This window comes from Electrophorus electricus, chromosome 23 (genome assembly GCF_013358815.1).
Source record: "Electrophorus electricus isolate fEleEle1 chromosome 23, fEleEle1.pri, whole genome shotgun sequence".
Lineage (NCBI taxonomy): Eukaryota > Metazoa > Chordata > Actinopteri > Gymnotiformes > Gymnotidae > Electrophorus > Electrophorus electricus.
This window is the reverse complement of record NC_049557.1, coordinates 3,802,954-3,823,494: the sequence shown is the minus strand read 5'-3', so window position 1 is coordinate 3,823,494 and position 20,541 is coordinate 3,802,954. Positions and strand designations below refer to the sequence as shown.

The following is a 20,541-nucleotide window of genomic DNA, read 5'->3' as shown; positions in this document are numbered from 1 at the left end:
GCGTTACCCAGCTAAGTGCAAACCTGTATCGTTTACGCACCTCCGTGCGTCCGAGGCACTTCACGCTTCTTTCCAGGCCGAAACTGCACCCGCGCAGCCGAAAAGCAGATCACGTCGCCAACATTTTGCATTTCGAATAGAAGTTGTCCACACGCACTTGAGCGATAGCCATCCGCTTGGGAATTTGTTTTTGCAGTGTTTTGCATAGGAAAACATGTGGCGTGTTATCCCTTTTATAAAATTGCATTTCTTCACTGGTCTAAAGAAAACGAAAGTTATTCACTATTGTCTGGGGTGTTGTTTTACATGTAATGTCATGTAATGGGTCCCGCTATGTATTCCAAAGTGCAGAGCGCTGACAATGTTCTCTTTTTGCTTCACTCTCCTCATTCAGAATGACTTTCGCTTGGACTCCTATGGAGATACAAGTCATTCTTTTTTCCCTTGGTATTTGGCATCTCTCTAGACTGTGGGTTTATATTATAGATAATGTGTTTCTGCAATGTGAATTCAAATGACTTCTTCTAATTGGTTCACAGCCCACTCTGCTAATACAACACAAATGTTTCACCATTCCATCCTTCATTCATCATAGGTCATCAATTAGCGGAGCCCTCCAAAGGCAAGACGCTTTGAAAGAGCGTGTGCTGATGTTCTTGCAGCATACAAGCCACGTTTTTCCCTGCGAGCTGCCCCCCGCCCCCCTGCTGCGGCACCACAAAGGATTGCGTGGAAGTCTGGGAAAAGGTAGCGTCTAAACGTAGATAGAGATCGTCTCGCTGCCCGCGTCGGACGTGCTGAAGGTGGACCGGTGAGCAAAGAAGAGCCATGAAACCCACGCGAGAGCACACCCGCGAAACCCCCAGGATTTCAGCGTAGTACACACTCTATCGTCACCTGCCGTGCTCAGCGTGTGAGGAGCACTTCCACTTGTGTAGCTGCTAGACTGCGCTGCTATATAGGTTACAGTATTGAGGACACACAAATATCTGAAAGTGTGTCTACAAGTGGGTCAGCTATTTCTATGGCTGCTTTGACTTGAGGAGGTCATCGTTCTCTCTCTCTCTCTCTCTCTCTCTCTCTCTCTCTCTCTCTCTCTCTCTCTCTCTCTCTCCTGTTTTTTTTTTTTTTTCCTTTCTGGAGCACCCCACCCCCACTGAGCTAATTAGCTGAAGGCGAGAAGAAGAGAAGGCTCCGCATCCTCTGTTGGGCGGCGGATCACCAGGGAGACCGGACTGGCCTCGTTCAGAGGCGCCGGCCACCCCGGCCCCCAGAGACCCGCGCGCGACAGCTGCTCAAAGCTCCCGTGAGCTCGTCCGAGCGCGCGGCCCCGCGCGCCGAGGCAGAGCGGCGCAGCCCAGCGGAAAAGGCCGACTCCAGCTCGTCTATTTTCAGTCTGTCCGCGGCCGACGAGCTTGAGCGGCGGAAGGATGACCTCCCGCGTCTCTTGTGAAACGCGCCGTTGTTTTTCACGCGCTCCTGCTGGGAAATGAACCGGTCGCGGCGAAGCCGAACGGGCCCTCGCGCTGACGTTCCAACACCAGCCGCGGGTGCTCAGGATACGGGGTGTGGGGCTCCACACCTTTGACGCGGAATATATGTCAGTTGTGTCTGCGACTGATGTGGAGGAATTGGTCATGGTCGAGCTGCACTCTCAGCTTCTGCCCATTTCTCTGCTTGCGGTCACTTTTCTCTTTTTTTGGGGGGGGAGCTGTTGTACTGGCTTTGAACCAGTCCGTTTCCAGTTTGGCCCCTGCCTCGGCCATGCCTCTATTCAAACGCGAGGATCCTTTGGACCTCATTTAGTCTCATTGTCCTTGCTCTGTGGCATAGATTTAGAAAGTTTATGGATTAGGTTCCCTTTTTCATAAGATTTCCTCACCAGTCATAAATCTTATTTGGAGAAGTGACAGATCATTAAAGCTCTCAAATATTTTGCCAAATGGAATGCCCTTTTCAGAATAAGTCTTTCTGATGCCGGCCTAGACAGTGGGGCCTGTATAGGCAGATGATTGGGAGACATTGATCGGCTGTCTGCACTGTTGCTGGAGTACGGCTATTGACGGCGAAGCACTGCATGCATTAACTGATGCCGTTTCCGAGATTTCTTCTTTCGCTTTGATCCATGTTGTTGCCCGCCCCGTATTAACATTTACAGCATTCAGCTGACGCTTTTATCCAAAGCGCCTTACAATTATGACTGAGTACAGCTTGAGCATTTGAGGGATGATGACCTTGCTCAGGGGCCCAACAGTGGCAACTTGGTGGTGGTGGAGCTTGAACTGGCAACTGTATGATTATAAGTGATGTACCTTAACCACTGAGCTACCACTGCCCCACCACTGTATTTTAATGACTTCTGATCTTCACAGAGAGTCAAACGTAGGCTCATCCGATCTGATCCGTCAGTCCATAGATGTGAAACATTGAGCGCTGTAGTTGAAACACTTTTCCATCAGTGTGATTCCGAATGAGTTCAGAATCCGGGAGCTGGGCTTCCCAAGATTACATTTGCGGGAGATAGCTGCCTGCCCTCCTTAAAGGATAGGCTTGTTATTGTTCAACACACAACTTGTTAAAATTGTTTTCTGTCATTTATAATTGCATATAACCCAACCTCACAGCTAAGGTTAGTACTGGGAGACTTCCTTCTCGGTGAGCTTAGACACAGCCCAATGGGGCAGTCATTTATCCCTCCTTCAAAAACCCCAATAAATCTGTTTCCCCCCCCCCCCCCAAAAAAAAAAACAAAACCAAAAAAAAAAAAGCTAAACCCTCAATGTAGTCCCCCACGTCTTTAGATGTTCCCCTGGTGGACGTGGGACGCTTTTATCATATTTCACTGGCTTTATTTGTGAGGAACTTTCCAAATGATTGGGATGTAAGGCAGCGGTAGTTTGTAAAATCGAGCGTGAAGTTAAGGCCTCAAAATGCGCTGCCCCGCGTAAACATGAAACGCATGAATGTGCGCATGGCTGTGCTGTGAGATTCCTGTTTTTGAAAAAGGAGCTTTGGGTCGGTCTTTGGAGGCTTAAACGATCTCCCCACTGGAGTGTTTCCCGCAGCTGCGCTGGGAGGCTTGCAAGTTTCTCATTGTTGTCATTAAATCACGAGTCTACACGATGGGACCAACAATTATAAAAAATGGGCAGGTCATTTGAGCATACGTGTTTTGAATTGCAAAAACACATTGGTTTAATTTACCCCCCCCCCCCCCCCCCCCCAAAAAAAAAAAACCGTTCAGCTGGGTTACCGAAACCAGAGTTCACTGCAGCTGGCTGCAGCGTGTGCAGTATTAATTCTAGCTCTGCACAATATCATAAATGAGCTCGTTAGTGCAATCAGATAGTGTTGCTTTAAGGCAAGCATGAGTACCTGTTATCAGACTTCATCTAGATGATGGTTATCCGTCTGATCTAAAGTGGCATCTCAGGAAGTGTTTAACATGACTGACTACGGTAAAGAAGGCATTTTAGTGACCTTTAGCCAGTGATTCTATGCCTTCTGAGTCTCCAGAGGTGAAGGTCACAGCTCTTAACAGTAGGTCTCCTGGTGTTGGGTAGGAATGCCGCGCGGGTGATGTGATTCCAGCTGTCTGAGCTCTGGCGCCACGGCCCTGATCCCTGTCCCCGGCCTATCTGCGTCTGACACACGGCCGTGGAACAACTCGACCCAACGCCGACCCATCAACTTTTCCTGGCCCGGCCGTCCCCGCGTCTGGCCGCGCCAGCGACGCGTCTCTGGAGGTTTGCAGCGACGGGTCGCGGGGCACACACCCCGCACACCTGCGTCACCCTCCAGCCGCGCTGTCCGTGCAGGGGTTGCGGGTGCACCTTGGCGACTCCTGCCTAGTTGACCAACGGCGCTCCAGAGACGCAGCTGCTTGGCCTATGGCACCAGACTCGTGCCGGCGCTCCTGCCTCCGCGCTCGTCCGTCTGCCGTGCGGCGCTTCCCCGCATCGAACACGTGGCGTGTGCCTCCGGCTCCGAGCCATCCCACTCTCTCTCTCTCTCTCTCTCTCTCTCTCTCTCTCTCTCACCCTCTCGTCACCCCTCCGACACCCCCTCAGCTCACCCTCCATCCTCCCACCACCCCCTTTTCCCACTCCCACTCCTGTACCTATGCCGCTAGCCCCTGCATCCCTGCCTGTGGAGCCCCTTGTGCGGACACTTCCAGACTCACCCTCTCCGTCATCCTCCGTCCCTGTAACGCTGTCTCCCTCTTTCCTTTCCGCCGTACATTTACTGCCGTTTGTCTCTGTCTGTTCGTCCATTCATCCTGCTTCCCGCCTCCCGACGGACCTTCTCGTCAGCTGGGGAGGGTCCGCGCGGGAGGCCCACCGGCGGAGCCGTCCGGCCGGGGGCGGAGTCAAGGGCCGGGCGCGGGAGTGGTGTGTGTTTTTAAGCGCGTCTGGAGCACGAGTAAAGGAAGAAGGAAGGAGAACAGGAGAAGCTGCTGCATGGGAGGCTCCATCTGGGCTTGGCGCAAACGCGGCATCGGGTGTGCGTGTGGGTGCCTTCCTCGCGCGGGAACATTAACCAGCAGGAAGACCGGAGAACACTCGCCTTGTTTATGAAGTGCCGCGTCAGTTCGCTTCAGAGAGTTCGTCAGGCGAACACGCTCGGGTCACGTTCCCTCCTCTGGCACGCGCCGCGACGCCGCGGTCCCTATCCTTCGCGCGCGCTTAATCGCCTCGTTATGCCCGCGCTGTAGGCCGGCTTAACTTGCTGCTCGCGTTAACTTTGTCAAGGTAACGATTCTGGTGGAAAGCGCTGGCAGAAGCGCCGGGTCCCTGCGGACTCGGCTGGCCGCGGGCTGCCCGTGGGCATTCTCAGTTATTAGCAGAAGGCGAGCGCCTCTCCCTCCCCGGCTCGCGCCCGGTGTCCCTCCCCCAACCCTGCTCTCCGCGAGAGATGGCCCCGCGCGAAAGAACGCACAGGCAACCCCTTGCTGGGGCCAGATGGCCGGGAAAGGCGAGAGCGCAGTGGGGAAAAGGTTAATAAATAATAAAACCCAGCGGCGTCCTCTGCTCTCCTGTCTGTTCCCGCCCACGGCCCCGAGGACGCGCGTTTATGGCTGGGGTCTGGCGGAGATCGGGACATGCGGTGTCCAAGGGTGTCAAGGAAAGACTTAATCACACGGCCCTTGCAAATAGCCACACGTTTGGTCTTGGCCTCGCTCGCTTTCGGGAAGGTTGCCGCGCGTCCCGGCAGGCTCGGGAATGTCCCTGCCACCTGCCGACGTTGCCGAGTGCTTCTCGGCCTCCCGGCCGATACGCAGGTCGTGTCGATAAGTTGCTTAAGCGCCCTTCTCCCTCCCAGCCGACGGCTTAGTTTGATGGTTACAGGTTAAGGAGAGAGCGAGGCTCAGTCGCTTGGCTTGTGGCACCGCAGCCTGTCATCAAGCGTCACCCGCGACTCCATATATCAGCGGAGAGATTAATTTACTTGAGTAGCAGGGTCCATAGTGCTCCCATCCCAATCTTTCATTAGACAGGACGAGAAATAATTCATCATATGCCTCACTTCCTCGCTCCTTTATTAAAGCTTGGGACAGATTACCATTTTTACAGTTGTTTCAGGCTCCCTTGTTATTTTTCACGACTTGGCGGCCCCCCCCCACTCTCCCTCTCTCACTCTCCCTCTCTCACACTCTCTCTCTCTCTCTCTCTCACTCTCTCCCCCTCTCTCTCCCCCTCTCTCTCCCCCTCTCTCTCCCCCTCTCTCTCACTCTCCCTCTCCCTCTCTCACTCTCTCTCTCTCCCTCTCACTCTCTCTCTCTCTCCCTCTCTCCCTCTCTCTCTCTCTCTCCCTCTCTCTCCCTCTCTCTCTCTCCCTCTCACTCTCTCTCTCTCTCCCTCAGCTCTGACATTTTCCCCCTCCCTCTGCTCTACAGCTTCTTCTCCTCCCTCCATCCTCTCGGTGGCAGTGAATCCACCTGGTGCTCTGCAGTGTGAGTCACCCTTTGCTAGCCCTCCCACTGCCTCCTTGAAGCCTCTGCAGGCTCCCCCCCCCCCCCCCACCACCTTTCGATCTCAAACGCCACCCGGAGACTCCTTGTTGTTCCCCTAAAATTCCACATTTTCTCCTCTCTATCGAACACATCTGCTGAATCGATATCCTGGTTTTTTTGGGGGGGTTTTTTGGCCTTCCCGTCCACAGAAGAAAAACTGCGGTATGGGAGGTCGCTCCTCCAGTTGTGTTTCGTTGCATCTTCGCTGACTTAACACGGCACTGATTTCAGCGAGGACCTCTCCGAGGGGGCTCCTTTCTCCTCCTCGGCCATGGCGCAAGGTGGCGCGCGCCCCTCCTCAAAGATCCGCGCCGCACTGGTTCATATGTCGTTATGTCTGTTTCTGTTCTGATTTTGCTTGTGTTGCGCGAGCGCCATGTTCATCTCACCGTGCTCTTGTGTTCTCTCGTCCCTCCCCTCTTCCTGTGGGTACAGTAAGCACAGAGGGCCTCGGTGGAGGCAGAATGCAGGTAGGTAGTCTCTCTGTGTGACGCAGCCCCAGTCTGGCTCTAATCAAAGGCTAGCCACTTCCCCCCCCACCAAACCTCACCCCAGCTCATTAAGGGAAACGGCAGAGCTTTTAAAATTGCATCAACAAATAATCGTGCACAAATGTGTTAATTGCTGCCGTGTTCTTTATGAAATTCCACTGATTGTCGGGTGATAATTGTATCAATGTGATCTTAATCATGTTGATTAATCATGTTGATTTATTGTCTGGTTGGCCCATTGATACATAATCCATGGCCACTTTCATATGAAATAATGGGGTGTGTGTGTGTCTCTATATATATGGGCTGTCATAGGTATGTGTGTGTGTGTGTATATATATATAAAATAGTATGTGTGTTTTATTTATATATGTGTATGTATGTTTATTTATATACGTTTTATTTTACCATGGCCTTAATGTTTTTTTGCCTCAAAGGTACAAGTGCTCATGGAGAGCTTGTCACACAAACACAAATCATAGTCTACACTGTAAACGCGACATTGAGCAGTGCAGGTGAAAAAGACAGCAGGGAGGAAATGAAGGATCTGGCTTTAGAGCGGAGGAAGCGTTCGGCCGGTTATTTAAGTTCCAGATTTGTGAGGAATGTGGATGAAATCGAAGATGTCTCAAATACATATTTATAGAGCAACCCCTCAACACTCCAAAAGGGGATGTGCAGCAAATCACACCGACATCCCCCCCCCACGCCCCAACGGCTCCGTCTGCATAAAGGGAGCAGGTGCACGATGGGTCTACCGCTGCCGGTTTGTCTCCACAGCTTCGTAGTACTTTGTTTGATTTTGGGCGCTTGGGAGTGAACGTGCAAGCAACCACTGCAACACGTCGCAAGGACACGGGGCCGTTTGTAACAGGCGCTCGCGGCTTTCATCATGAGTGAGCAGGTGCGGTCGTGTGTGTGCGTGTGTGTGTGTGTGTGTGTGTGCACCAAAGGCCTGGGTGAAGGCGAATACTGCTACAAGGCTGTGGTGATTAATTAAAGTCTTCGCAGCCAATCACAATGCTTGTTTCGCACCACTTAAACAGCTGTGCTAAGCACAATGGAGCAAAAATAGCATGTCGGAAAACAGCACATCTGTCTTACTTTAATCTGGGCAGTGCTAAAAAGGCTGTGGAGGTTTGAGTACGGCCAGGTTCACACCTTGCGTCCTCCTCGTGTACATCCGATGTGGGTGGAGCTAATTGAGAGTCGGTGCGTGAAGCCTACAGTTAAATAGACCGTCGGGGTGTGTCATAAACGATGCCAGACCTGTAACTGCAATTAATCGTCCATCTACTGCCATACAGTACAATTATCAAGGACATTTATGCTATGACGCATTGTAATCGCCGCGCAATTTAGGTTGGAATCTCACAGCTGGTACCAGCAGCTTGCCTCCTTCTTCCTCGTGCCTGTGGCGCTCCTTCATGGCTCCAGCCATTCCACCCTGGCTCAGGCCAAGGTAGGGAGGATTCAAACCTGCCCAAACGCACAGAACAAAGTCGTGAAGTTCTAGAGGCCTGATGCTCCCAAAGATGAGGCCTCTCTGTCTCTGTGTTAGTCTTAGCTAATGCCGTCCTTATCGCTTTATTTATTTACGTTTTGTTTGGGATCTTGGTATGAGAGTTAGTGACACGGCTGGGAATTTAAAAAAAACAAAACAAAAAAACTGTAATAATCTTTTATAAGATGGGATGTCGTATGCTTATTTATTTGTTACCCGAGTGTTGAAATGAGTGGAATGACATCTGTTTTATTAATTCAGCCAGAGGTTAAAGAGGCTTGCAGGCATGCAGAGCTTTATAGAGGGCTGCACAGATTCAGCGTGTACTGATGCACCGTCTGTCCCCTTCTGCACAGACAGAGCACAAAAGCCTGCGAAATCAGCAGTGCATAAAACACTTTATGATCTCTGGACTTTTATGACGCGCCCACTCACAAAGCTCAAGGGCACAAGTAATGGAATTACGTTAATGACATCAGGAAGTCTGCGTGCTCTCAGATCTTTGCGGAGAAGATTTGCGCCCTGCTTTCAGACAATAATGGGAATGAAACAAACAGCTCCGAATGACTACATCTGCGCCGGGCTCCCGCCTGATGACTGACGGGGCTCGCCATTGCTAGTGAAAACGTGCCTCTGATGTGTGCGCACGCGTGCGAGTTCACCCAAGGGAAAGACGGCTGTTCTGACCGCTTAATTACTTAATTACTTCTAAAGAACTTGTGAAAAAGACAGAATAAATAAACGCAGCTGGCATAACGGGTGTCTTGGATATCAGCCGGAATTACATTTAGGATATTAAGGCAGCATGAACTTTTAGAACATTTACCATTTTTATGATGTGCTGCTATTTCTCAGACTAGAATTATAAAGCAGGATTAAGGAGTCACTGTTTCAGTATCTGAAAGTTCTGTTCAGTACCAGGTTTTCATTTAGGTTGATTCAGTATAGTAAACTGGTTCAGTAAATGTATGTCTGTCAGAGTTCTGAATTTTAACACTTCCTGAAATGGATTGGTTTATATTGTGGATTACTTTAAAGAACTTTTAATTATTGAGGTAATACATGGATTTTCTGCCACATGCTTCTTTATTGCTAAAATCTCTGAGAGTCCATTTGTGTGTAGTATATAGAGGTATCTAGTATTTGCAAGAGTGTCAGCTCCCCCATGTGAATGTGAAATCTCGATTCACAAAACAGCATGTGTGTAGGATAAACCGTCTGTACTAGATGTCACATGAACATACAGCCTGGCGATGAAAGTTGGTTTATCCTGCAGAGGTGGTGTTTGTCAAAAAATATTTTCTCAATTTATTTATTGTGGAAAAAATTAAACTGATTGATCATTTCATGGTTATTCAAATTGCACGCGTGAGCAATTCAGTGTGATGTTCTTACAAAACAAGTGCAGTTGTCTGATTCAGTAGGAGTAATGTTGTTTTGCAGAACCTCAAGGTTTGTTGTTTTTTTTCCCCCCTCCCCTTTGTAAACTGTTTACACGCAGATTGTGTAGTTGATCACTAGGTAAACAACGCTGATTTATTTTGTCTAGGACATTCGGGTGTTGGGAATAAAAGAGCATGTTCTGATTGTTAGATAAAAACTTAAAACCTAGGGAATGAGAGAAGATTGATGGAGTATTAAGAAGCCCACAGGGTTTGGCTGGGTCTGTAATGTTGGTTTAAAGTGGCACCAGTCTAGTCTAAGCTCAATAATCTAAACAGAATGTATCATTTTGTGGTAGGATCAGACTTTTTTAATAAAACTTTTCATTTCATGAGCGGGACAAACAGAAGCACCCATATAAATATTACAGAGGAGTGTTTCCTTTGATGTGGATTGTTTATGAGCTGTAATTAATTTAACCACAATTGAATACACTGGTTAATAAAAAAAGTGGCCTTTTCGACAAGGGCATGAAAATTCCTGCAAACGTGAAAATGAAGCCACAATTTCTTCTCAATTTGATTACTTTAATGATTGGCGTAAATGCAGCACATTAGCATAAGAAGTTTGTATATTATGACGATCTAATTGCGTGTAGTAGAATAAGGTTTTCATTATGGAGCAAAGGGTCATTTGTTAGCAGTTAATTATGGCAGATTTGCAGTCTTAGATTGACTTTGTGGGAAGTCATGGTTTCTAAGCCCCAGCTAATCCTAAACGTGAAAACATACAATTTTAACGTTGAATAAAGCTCCTCTGTGTTGCCTCACATTTGCAAATGAGATCAAAGTCTAAAAGATAGCTAGCTGATGCTCGGCTGTTTTGAAATCCAAGCTAGTATCAGTACCTCAGCTAAACTGTACAGATGGTCTTTTAACTGTTTTGCTGTGTGGGTGGGTGTGTGTGTGTGTGTGTGAGTGAGAGAGAGAGAGAGAGATTGGAGGACTGGCATTTTGCTTAAACCATTTGCTTCTGCTATTTTTATTAAATACTTAACACACTGCCAAAGTGTTCTGGAGACGGGTTTTTAGCAATTTTTTGAGTTTTTTTTGTTTTTTTTTTTTTTTTGTTGCTTATAGGGACTTCATTCTTTCACTTGGTTTCACAGTAAGGAGGCCGCAGGGCTTGCTGAACAGAGTTTCCGTAGCAGATGCCTTTTACACATTGGGTACGGTGAGTCTGCTTGACCTGAGCGCCACCTGAACGTTGAGCAGCAGTGAGAGTCACGTCCGTTCCCTTGAGTTCATACGCAAGCGTGACTGAGCACGCAGCCGAAACCACACGCGCCGCGGCTCGAAAACCCATCCGTCTCCCTTTTCCGGCCCGGCCCGAGTCCAAAGCAGGCAGAGCGCCGAGTCCCTCTCCCGCACGCCTGAACGCTGCTGACGGCTCGAGGTGGAAGCGGATGGCTGTGTTGGATACCTGTCTCCGCATGGGTCCCATTAAAACCTCACCCAACCATCTGCAACCTCGGCATGCTGGGATCTCCGAAGCGCTCCTCTCGACTCTGCTCCAGTTTGGCGGTCACGCTCGCTTGTTGGCCCCGATTCCTTCTGCAGTTAACTATTGTACAGCGAGGCGTGGCCTGCTTACCGCCATTTTCTTCCATGTGATTAAACAGGAAATCGGCTCGGGCCATAAATATTTCAATTGTCATAGTAGGGCTTGTGTTTATTTAGTAAATTGTTCGTTTTTTCCCCCAGGTTAGGACACTCGGATCCTTCTCTCTCTTTTAATATTGGGAGGATTAGGGAGGACCATGTGGTTCCAAATGTTTTGCTGCAGTCCAGCCTGGCAGCCATTTATAGAACACACTTGCTGCTCTCTCCATACTGTACTTCCTGCTTGCCAGTTTGTCATTAGTCCAGTCATCCAGGAGACGGTTGCCATGAGGACGCACAGCTCCCTCCCGCCGTGTCAGTTGATACTTGCGCCGTTTCTGCACGGCGTATGTTTGTCTGTAGTGTGGTGAAGTTGTGGTGTCTGAAGAAATGGGCCCCACCAGGTCCCTTCTGTGGGGTAGTTAAGAGCTTGAATGATCGTTGTTTTGTCTGACAAACATAACTCTCTCTTCTGGTGAGCCGATTTGTTCCGGTGGGTGAGTGAATTAAAGGATTTTTCATTATATGTATTGAAAGGACTGCTCGTCAGAGGTTCTTTTTATTTAGAATTGTCCATGATGTTTTCCAAAAATCTATTTTCTAATGAGTTCATTAAAGGTTGTTTTGTGTTGGTTTTTTTTGTTTGTTTGTTTTTTTCCTAGTAACACCTAAATTGAAAGCACGTTAAAGTAAACATTTACTGTGAAAATAAATTGGATTATTATTTTTTTTATTTCATTTCTTAACTGTTCAATTATACCAACCTATTTCTAGCTCTAGAAATCAAGAACTCATTAGCTCAGATGAACAATAGGGGAAAGTAGATATGGAGCAAAGTTGATATGCTGCACTCAGTGACGATTTACTGACTACAATACAATTGGTGGGTTTTTTAGAACATTTTAATTGAAAACCACTGCAATCAGCACATTCATCAAAAGAAGGATTTTAGGGTGGTTCATCTCTGCGAACAGGCTGGATTTAGAAATTAATTAGTGTTCCATTATCCTCTGGACTGCAGACTTCGCCTTGAGTCTGACTGAAGACTAGTTCTATACCTGCGTGTGCGTGTGCGTGTGTGTGTGTGTGTGTGTGTGTGTGCGAGCGAGCGACTGACAGAGAGGCTGGCAGAAGACACAGCAGAGTGCACAAACACAGTAAATTTTATACCAATACCCTACCCCTGGTATACCTCAGCCCATATGTGAAATATATGTCCAAACACTCCTGAATCTCAGTGACTAGGTGAGGCAGGACTTTCTGAGAAGACACAGTTGTAACATGTAACTTGTCCATCAAACACTGGTATGATTTGTCTCGCTCGTCTCTTGCACATAGTAGTCTGGAAATGTCAACTTTCTGCAATACTCTGACTCCTGATAAATCTACGCAGGTGTTTCTGTAGTAATAATTAGGAGCTTTGGTCTTTAATGCTTTAATCATAAGGAAGCGGTGAAGAAGTAGAGTGATTTATAGGAATTTTCCATCAAAAAGAGCACAGTAGTAGTCCAATATCATTTTAAAATAATAGATAAAGGATAATGTTAAGAGATAATTATGTAAATTAAGGAATGACTTAGGAGGTAAGAGAAACAACTCTTAAAGGCCCATTACAAAACAAAAGTGAATTACAGAGATGTGGAGATAATCACGCACTGTGCGCTGTGCCGGTAGAAATTCATCTCGAGGGCCACGCGACAATAAGAATAGCTTATAAATCTGTGCCATAGCAGAGCAGGAAACGGTAGACGAGATTACATAACACAAAAATGTGCTTTTTCATGATCAAGGAGACCTATTTTAGCCATTTCTTTTACGTGTATATTGCTCATTAAATGCCTATTGCAGAGAAAGCCATTCAGTGAGCATTTGTGGACTTTTATTGCTTCCGTAGAAGTAATAAAAGTCCTTTGTTTCCTGCTCCATCTGTTGCTGTGGCGTTTGTGCTAAAGAGGATATGTCTAGCTGCAGCCACTGAAGGTGGGATTCCCATATTATTACAACTTAATTTTAATTTAAAGGCTAAACACATTACAGAAAGGGAGAATAAACTGCTGATATTCAAAAGCTAAAACGGATTCTGTCGGCTGAACACACCCCAAAACTTACCACGTCACAATTAGCCAAACGGAACGCTGGCTGAAGCGCGTTCCCGACGCGTCACGGTTCCACGCCTGCCAGCACTAACCACTTCACCGTTCCTCTTGACCGTTTCCAGCGTGCAGGCGGCTCCGCTCCTGGGCCGGGCCCGGCCTGCGGTCCGTCCCGCCGGTTTTCGCCGGGGACGTGAGGCGGACCCAAGCTCCTCTCTCTGCCTCTGCCCTCCTCGCTGGCGTCGCCGGACAGATTCGGGGCACCTCTGGTTCATTAGTCAAGCCAAAGTAGGGCAGGTGCAGTGCGCGCGCTCAAATCCCACAACCGGAGCCGCGTTTACCGAGACGGGAGCGCCGTGTGCGCATATACGCCCACCTGCACACGTGCATTACGCTTTTATTTATTTATTTATTTTTGGACTTCGTTGTCTTGTCCTCCAAACACTTGCTGAACTTTAGCTCGAGATGGTTTGGATACCCGCAAATTAGCGTTCGCCGTTCTGTGTGTGTGTGTGTGTGTGTGTGTGTACATTTGAATTTTTCATCTGACAGGTCCTCCGGGCCCTCTGGATCTGATCTAACACAATTTACTCCAACATTAATGAAATAAAGCAACAACATGAATGTTAATGAAAGATTCCCTCGCAATCTACGTTCTGAATACCCTTAAGGCATATAGCAGGAATATTTTGCCAACAAATATGGAAAGGGAATATTCAGTGATAACATAAAAACTGATAAGCATAAATTGACAGGTTTTTAAAAAAAAAATGTTTTTTTATAGGGGTCCTTTTGGAATGAGGTAGACCACCTCCACAATTGCATTTTTAAGATCGACGGAGACGAAAACACCGATTTCAGTGTCTCCCTGAGAACTTTCCATACTAAGGCTGGTTTGACTTCAAAGCGAGCAGGCTCTGTCTGTGCTATAAATGATGCAGCTCCTGTAATACTGAAGCAGACTTTACCCCTGAGTCACTAAGTTGTCTGTTTGGTGGTTTGTGAATATTTTAAGTGACATGAAAGTGTTGGGTTTGGAACGCCTTCTCAAACCGTGTTAATAATGAATAATTAATAGATCACATTTGTCGAGGCTTCATCACAGGGAAAAAAAATATTCATAGTGATATAACCCTTATTTTGTGTTTCAGAATTACTGAATTTTAAAAGGGCCGGAAAGAACTTTTCACTTTTTCCAGCCTAAGACGGCGTGTTTGCAGCGTCCCAGCCTTGAGACCCCGGGATGGGCCGGCACAAGCGAGCAGTGCCCCAGTGCTTGGCCATCCTGGCCTCGCTGCCTCCTCGTCCCCCCCCCCCACCGGGCTGTGACTAGCTGTGGTAGGTGTAATTAATGTGGGAGGGTGACTGACGTGTACGTGACGCGCAGGCCACCAGCGCAGGACCCCCCCGGGGTGAGGCAGGTGTGAGCCAGTCGCCCCAACGACCCCCCCACCCCCCTGCCGCTTGGGAGGGCCGTGAAGGACACGCCCTTCCCCTCCTTCATCTCCTCCCTGCGCTCTCAGCCGTGACTGGCAGCCGGAGTGCGAGAAAACCGCCGGAAGCATGTTGCTCCCGACGGTCCCTTCTGCCGCCTGACAGAAATCCGAAGCCGGAATCCCAGACCAGCTTCGTCACCTTGTGGACAAGCTGCGGTTTTCCACAGGCCGTTATTATTCCGATCTCATTTGCCTTCTTGGCGCAGAAGAATAAGGTGCAAATAAAACTTGATCCTCATGTTGCCCATCAGGACTGTATTACTCCTGGCGTATCAAAAAGATGATGTTGGTGGTATCCTTGGGGCACTGTGGCATAAACATGAAGGATGGCATGAATATAAGAACAAGTGCCTGAGACGGATCGTGAAACCTATTGGCTCCGTCACCTCGGGTTGCACACAGGCCTTAAGGCTTCAGTAACGAGTTCTAGAGAATGAGAGAGCCTCCTGAGGATGCGCCAGTGGGAAGGATGAGGATGAAGTAGGCAGGCCCTCAAGCACACCCCTGCAGAGAAAACGGGGTCAGTGGGAACCGGCCTGGCTGTGGACGCTCGCCGCTCTCCTGTGTCCAGGTCTGGATATGCCTGTGACGACACAAAAAGCCAGAACCAATCAACAACGGGAAAAGAGAATTTTTAAAATGTTGGTTTAAAAAAAACAAAACAAAACCAAAAATGGACAGAACAATTGCCATTTCCCTCCCATCTATAAAATGTTTAATAATTCAACCTGGAATTGCCTCATTAAAAAACGATTGCAGGTGCTGCTTTGGCAAACGTTGACTTTGTGAAAAGTTAATATGGAATGCTGCATCCCGCTCCAGGCCTGCTGCTCTGTGACTGGGTAATCACCACGGCTCCAGCTGTTGACACAAGCCCGGGCTTCGCGACGACGCGCCGGCGGGACATCCGAGGCCGCTGTGCGCCGGTTCCGGGGCCCTGTGCCCTCTCATAGTTTCCTAGCCAGCCCGGCTGCCCCTGAGCCGTGTACATCGGGGGGGGGGGTGGGCACGTCGTCTTGACGCTGCGTGTGCTGGTGTCGGGGCGCAGGCGGCACAGCCTGAATGCTATTGGGCTTTTTGGGGCCCGCACACTCCCCATCCCCCGCCCCTGCCAGTGGAGGGCAGATTACGCAGCGTTCCGGGCCCCTGACGGGACACGCAGGGCGCTGAACGCTGTCCAGCAGTTCGGACTATTCCGGTACTCAGCGCTTTCAAGGGAGCCGCAGCGGCTCGCTTGTGCTTCTTCTAACAGATATTCACCCTTAATGTCCGGAATGCCGCGGCGCCCGACGGGCCGCGGTTTCTCCCGCTGCCTCGCACGTTTCATCATTTTCTTGTAAATCCGATATGTGCCAATAACGTAGCGTCGGTTTTTGTGACACGTCCGTGAGAACTTCCTCACCCACGATGCCACGCGCACGTCCTCGCTGGGGACGACACTCCTTAAAAACGGGGAGCTGCAGTCGTGCAATGACACGTAGGCACCTGCGATGTTCTCATCAGCCTGGGAAAACATCTGATCGAAACTCGGTTTACGCGTGCTGCCATCTCCATCTCTCTCTTTTAAAAAAAAACCAAAAAACTTTTGATATCTATTTTTCCTTATTGTTTATCCAGGATCCTGCGCTGTCAGATATGATGAGACGAATGCTGCAAAGAACCTTACTTTCCCCAAAGCTGACGGCTGTTTGAGGGAAGCAATAGCAGTGTGGCTTTGAAGTGCACTCTGCCACTTGGCATATCAAATCAGAACTTCATCAGACCTCGTCATCGAGCAGCAAGTCTGGCATTTTTCTGCGCTGACTTCTCCAACATTCCAGTCTACTTCCCCACCCCTGCCCCCCACCAAATCTTTCTTTCTCTCTCTCTCTCATTCTCTCCCTCCCTTTCTTTACTTCTTACTATTTCCACTGTTACTTTTTGCTAGTCTTGCTTTCAGCTCTCAACCGCTTGTTCATTTCTCTGTGTATCCCAACTCAACCACCCACCCACCCGTGTTCACCCTTCCAGGCCTCGGAAGTCTTCCCGTGTTCGCCATGTTGTTGAGGTAAGCAATCCGTGCCTCTTGGCCAATTAAAGCCAGGCAAGGCAAGGTGTGATGGGACAGGGCCTTATACCTGTGATGCGTCATGCAGCGATCAAGAACTACATACGCCACCCGTAATGCAGGACCTGCTGTTCCCTGGAGTGCCCCTGACCGGTGCGTTTGTCCAGACCTGCGATGGCCCTGCTGTTGACTGATAAAGTAATAAAGTTCACCGTTATTAAGGCAGGGCGTCTATGAAAGGGTTACACTAATTCAAACTATTGCCGTGATTCCAAAGCAGTAGCAAGGTGTTGGTTTGTTGTTATTCAGTCAAGCTACCAATTAAGGCATTACACAGCATAGTTTTTATTTCAAAGTACATAAAAATGACACTGGCTGTTACCAAGGCAATGGTCAGTGATCTCAATTTGACTGTTTTAGTGTAGTTTTCATTTTGTCTTGTAGCTTCTGTATTAGAAAAGCTTCTATATTCACTTTGCACAGTCGACACTGTTTGGCGCAGATGCAACAATAAACAGGAGAGGCGACAGTTTGCTGCTGGCCACCGTGTTGGACCGTTTGTACCCGTGGCCCGCGGCGTTTGGAGGCGAGATGGCCCCGCGTTCCGCTCCGACCCGCTTTCGAACCCACACCGCCGGCCTGGAGGAGCACTCCGGCGCCTCTCTGTCTCGCTGACAGCTTCTCTTTATCTTCTAGAGCCCTGGGCAGCCGTCCGGGCCGCAGCCGTCGGGGCTGCAGACGGCGCGCTCTCCGGCCCGCCGCAGCCTGGACGCGCGCCCACGTTGCCTCTCTGACATTTGGGAGACGGTGACAGAAGATAAGCGTGCGCCGGGCCTCCAAACCGGAGCTAATGACTTCAGCTCCCTCTCAGCTCAATGAAAACGCAGATAAAGGCACAATCATTTAATGGAACGGCTCATTCCGGAGAGCGGAAGATCGGGGGAAACCAAACGCCTAGCTGTCATCTAAAGGCGACCGCGGGAGATGTTTGTCACTTTACCTTTTGATTTGAACGAAATTCTGTGTGTGTGCGATTGTGTTAAATTCGGTCCATTTATTTTTCGTGTTTCTCTCAAGGGCAGCGAGAAAAAGGAAAGAAAACAGTTAAACATGCTTCCGGTCACCAGAAATACTGCTCAGTGACTGCGATTTGGCTGGGTTTTGTTGGAATAATACATACAGTAGACATCTGTACTCCAGTTATCATTCAGGCAGTCACAGTGCAGACGGGTTGTTGCCCGTTGCCTGGGGCTCAGTCTGGGGGCCTGTGCTCGCTGCTGGTCGTGCTCACCCATGCGTTAATGTAGGCGTATGCGCGTGCATGCGTCATCTACTGCTACATGCGTGCACGTGTGCCTTAAAGTATGCCATCCTACCGTGCCATGTCCTTCTATCTACTGGGTATAATCAGCGAAAAAGGGCTTTCAGCAGAAGCATGCCATTAGCACCGGACCGGTTTCTTCACAGGCTAATAAAGAGCCAAATGGATTGGGTGCGTTAAATCACTCTGATTTACTCCACTCCCCTGTTTTGCACAGCGTGACTCTGCAGGTGTAGAGGTGTGTGTGTGTGTGTGTGTGTGTGTGTGTGTGTGTGCGTGCGCGTGTGCGTGTGCGTGCGCCCATCTCTGGCCTACTTCCAAAGCAAAGCACCAAACTGCTTCCTCTCTCCTGTCACCATCCGTGATGCTTTTATGTCTGGGTGTATGGGAGGCTGAGTGGTGCAGAGCCTGTACTTAAGAGGACACTGTGCCGGCGTGCGTGAACCGTGTTTCACGGACACGCCATTGTTCCGCCTCATCGCCACGTTTTCAAAATCGAGCTCCTCTTCCCCAGCGCACCTGCTCTGCCACCCATCCCACGCCACGCTTATTGCATTAGTTAGGCGACCGTATATTTAATCAGCGTTTTTTTTCTCCTGAGCCAAAATTACTGTCATTGCCATTGAATATCGCGGCTTTTTGGCTGTCAACTCGGGTGGAATTATGCGCGGAGCCATGAGTGGCGTTTATTTAAAACACCGAAGCCTTCAGCTAATGATGCCTTTTTTAGGTGCTGCATCCTTACTGCGCTCATTATCTTTGGGAGTAATGGAGGCCTGGTTACACAAGTGAGGCTGTGCTGTGTGAAAAATGGAACAGGTGGCGCAAGCACCGCTGTGACTTGCTTTCTCATGCCACGTCCCCACAGCGTGCGCGCCGGCCAGATCCTCCACCGAGGGGTTTCCAGTTGGTCAGGGAACAATTAAAAGAGGCTCCAGGAGCCCACGCAAGCTTTGTCGAAACGCTGTTGAACTAAGTGGCCTAATTTGAACTCGATGTCTCTCTCCTTTTCCTACCGTTTCTCTCTCACCCCTGGCGGTTTTCTTTCCTCTCTCAACAGGCCACCCATCCAAGTCGAGCCGCAAGCCAAGGCTGCGGCAGCCTCGCGCGGGACCGGCGGCCGTGCGGCCGCGGGGGAGAGGCACCCAGCGGCCTCGGCACAGGAGCGGGACCCCGCGAGCCCCCGCCCGCGTCGCAGATCCCCCGCGCGGCGGCCGGCAGCTCCTCCGGCCGAGGCAGCCCGTCCCGTAGCCTGTCCTCGGACGGCGAGAGGGGGCCGGGCGCGCGCAGCGACCGGGGACCCCCGCCCCGGCTGCACTCCTCCTTCGCGGGGCGCCTGGGCCAGCCCCCCCGCGGGCCTCTGTCCCTGCACGTGTACAGCCGCAAGAACGTCTTCCTCCAGCACTCGCTCCAAACGGCTGAGCTGCAGGCTCTCGCCCAGCAGGACGGCTAACAGCGCGCCTGCCGCGCGCCCCCCTCCACACACTCCTACTCGACACTCCTGCGCTCTTTATCCTCCCCCCTGCCTCACAGTAGACACACTCTGCCCGGCTATTCGAGGCCATCTGTACAGTCTCTCCCGCTCGAGCGGATTCCTGGTTCCTCTCGAACCTCAATTTGGTCCTAGCGCGAACCAGCGCCGAGCTCCGCTAGCGCGGCTCATTAGCGGCTGCATGGTGAGGCGTGCACACACCGCTTCGCGCGGCGCTAGCAAAGACGCTCCTCGAGTGCTGACCTGGAAGAAATCATCCAGCAGTGTGAGCACATTGCTGAAACCACAGTGGATGTTTGTCTGTATTTTTCTTCTTTTGATCTGTGCAGTAGTGGAACTCCGCCGTGTGTGTGTGTGTGTGTCAGCAAGCGTTTTCTGACATAAGACAAAGACATCAGCCTCGCCTTGTGTAATGAAGTGGGACTGCGAGCACTGAAAGTCTGATTACGGACATCACTTGAGGGCTGCACCAGTGCTCTTTATATGAGGTCTAGCTGCACTTGAAGACTAACCCAGTAGGATTAAGGGGGCTGTGTGTGTGTGTGTGTGTGTGTGTGTGTGTGTGTGTGTGTGTGTGTGTGTGTGTGTGTGTGTGTGTGTGTGTGTGTGTGAATCGTCCTCAGCGGTACTCACCAGCACATCTTTTTGCACCTACAAAAAACACTGAAGGACCACACACACCTGTAGCCAAAAACAGACCCTCAATCAGTGTGTGGGGATTTGGGCTCTTACTGTTAGCTGGGAGTTGCACCTCTGCTCCCAAACCGCCCTTAGAGAATGTAACACTCGCTCACCTTTATTAAATGCATGCTAATGTCTGTATCTTTTTATATATATATAATTTACACACACACACACACAAAGGCTAAGAACAGGAATCAAAACTCAGCCTTTTTGTACAGTGACTGGTTAGAAGCTTTTACAGTGTTTTAATGGGAAGCAGTGTCCTATAGTGATCACCACTGCCTCGTGTCTAATTGACCTCCAGGTCCGTTAGCTTTACTCACAACTGTACAAGCAGAAATTATGCTTCTTGTCCA

The 20,541-nt window shown here is 49.7% G+C and overlaps 1 protein-coding gene across 1 annotated transcript in view; it reads left to right on the top strand.

Moving 5' to 3' along the window:
* The window catches only part of ccser1 (coiled-coil serine-rich protein 1), a 52,969-nt gene that overhangs the window by 31,162 nt on the left and 1,266 nt on the right, over positions 1 to 20,541 (top strand). The window lies entirely within an intron of this gene.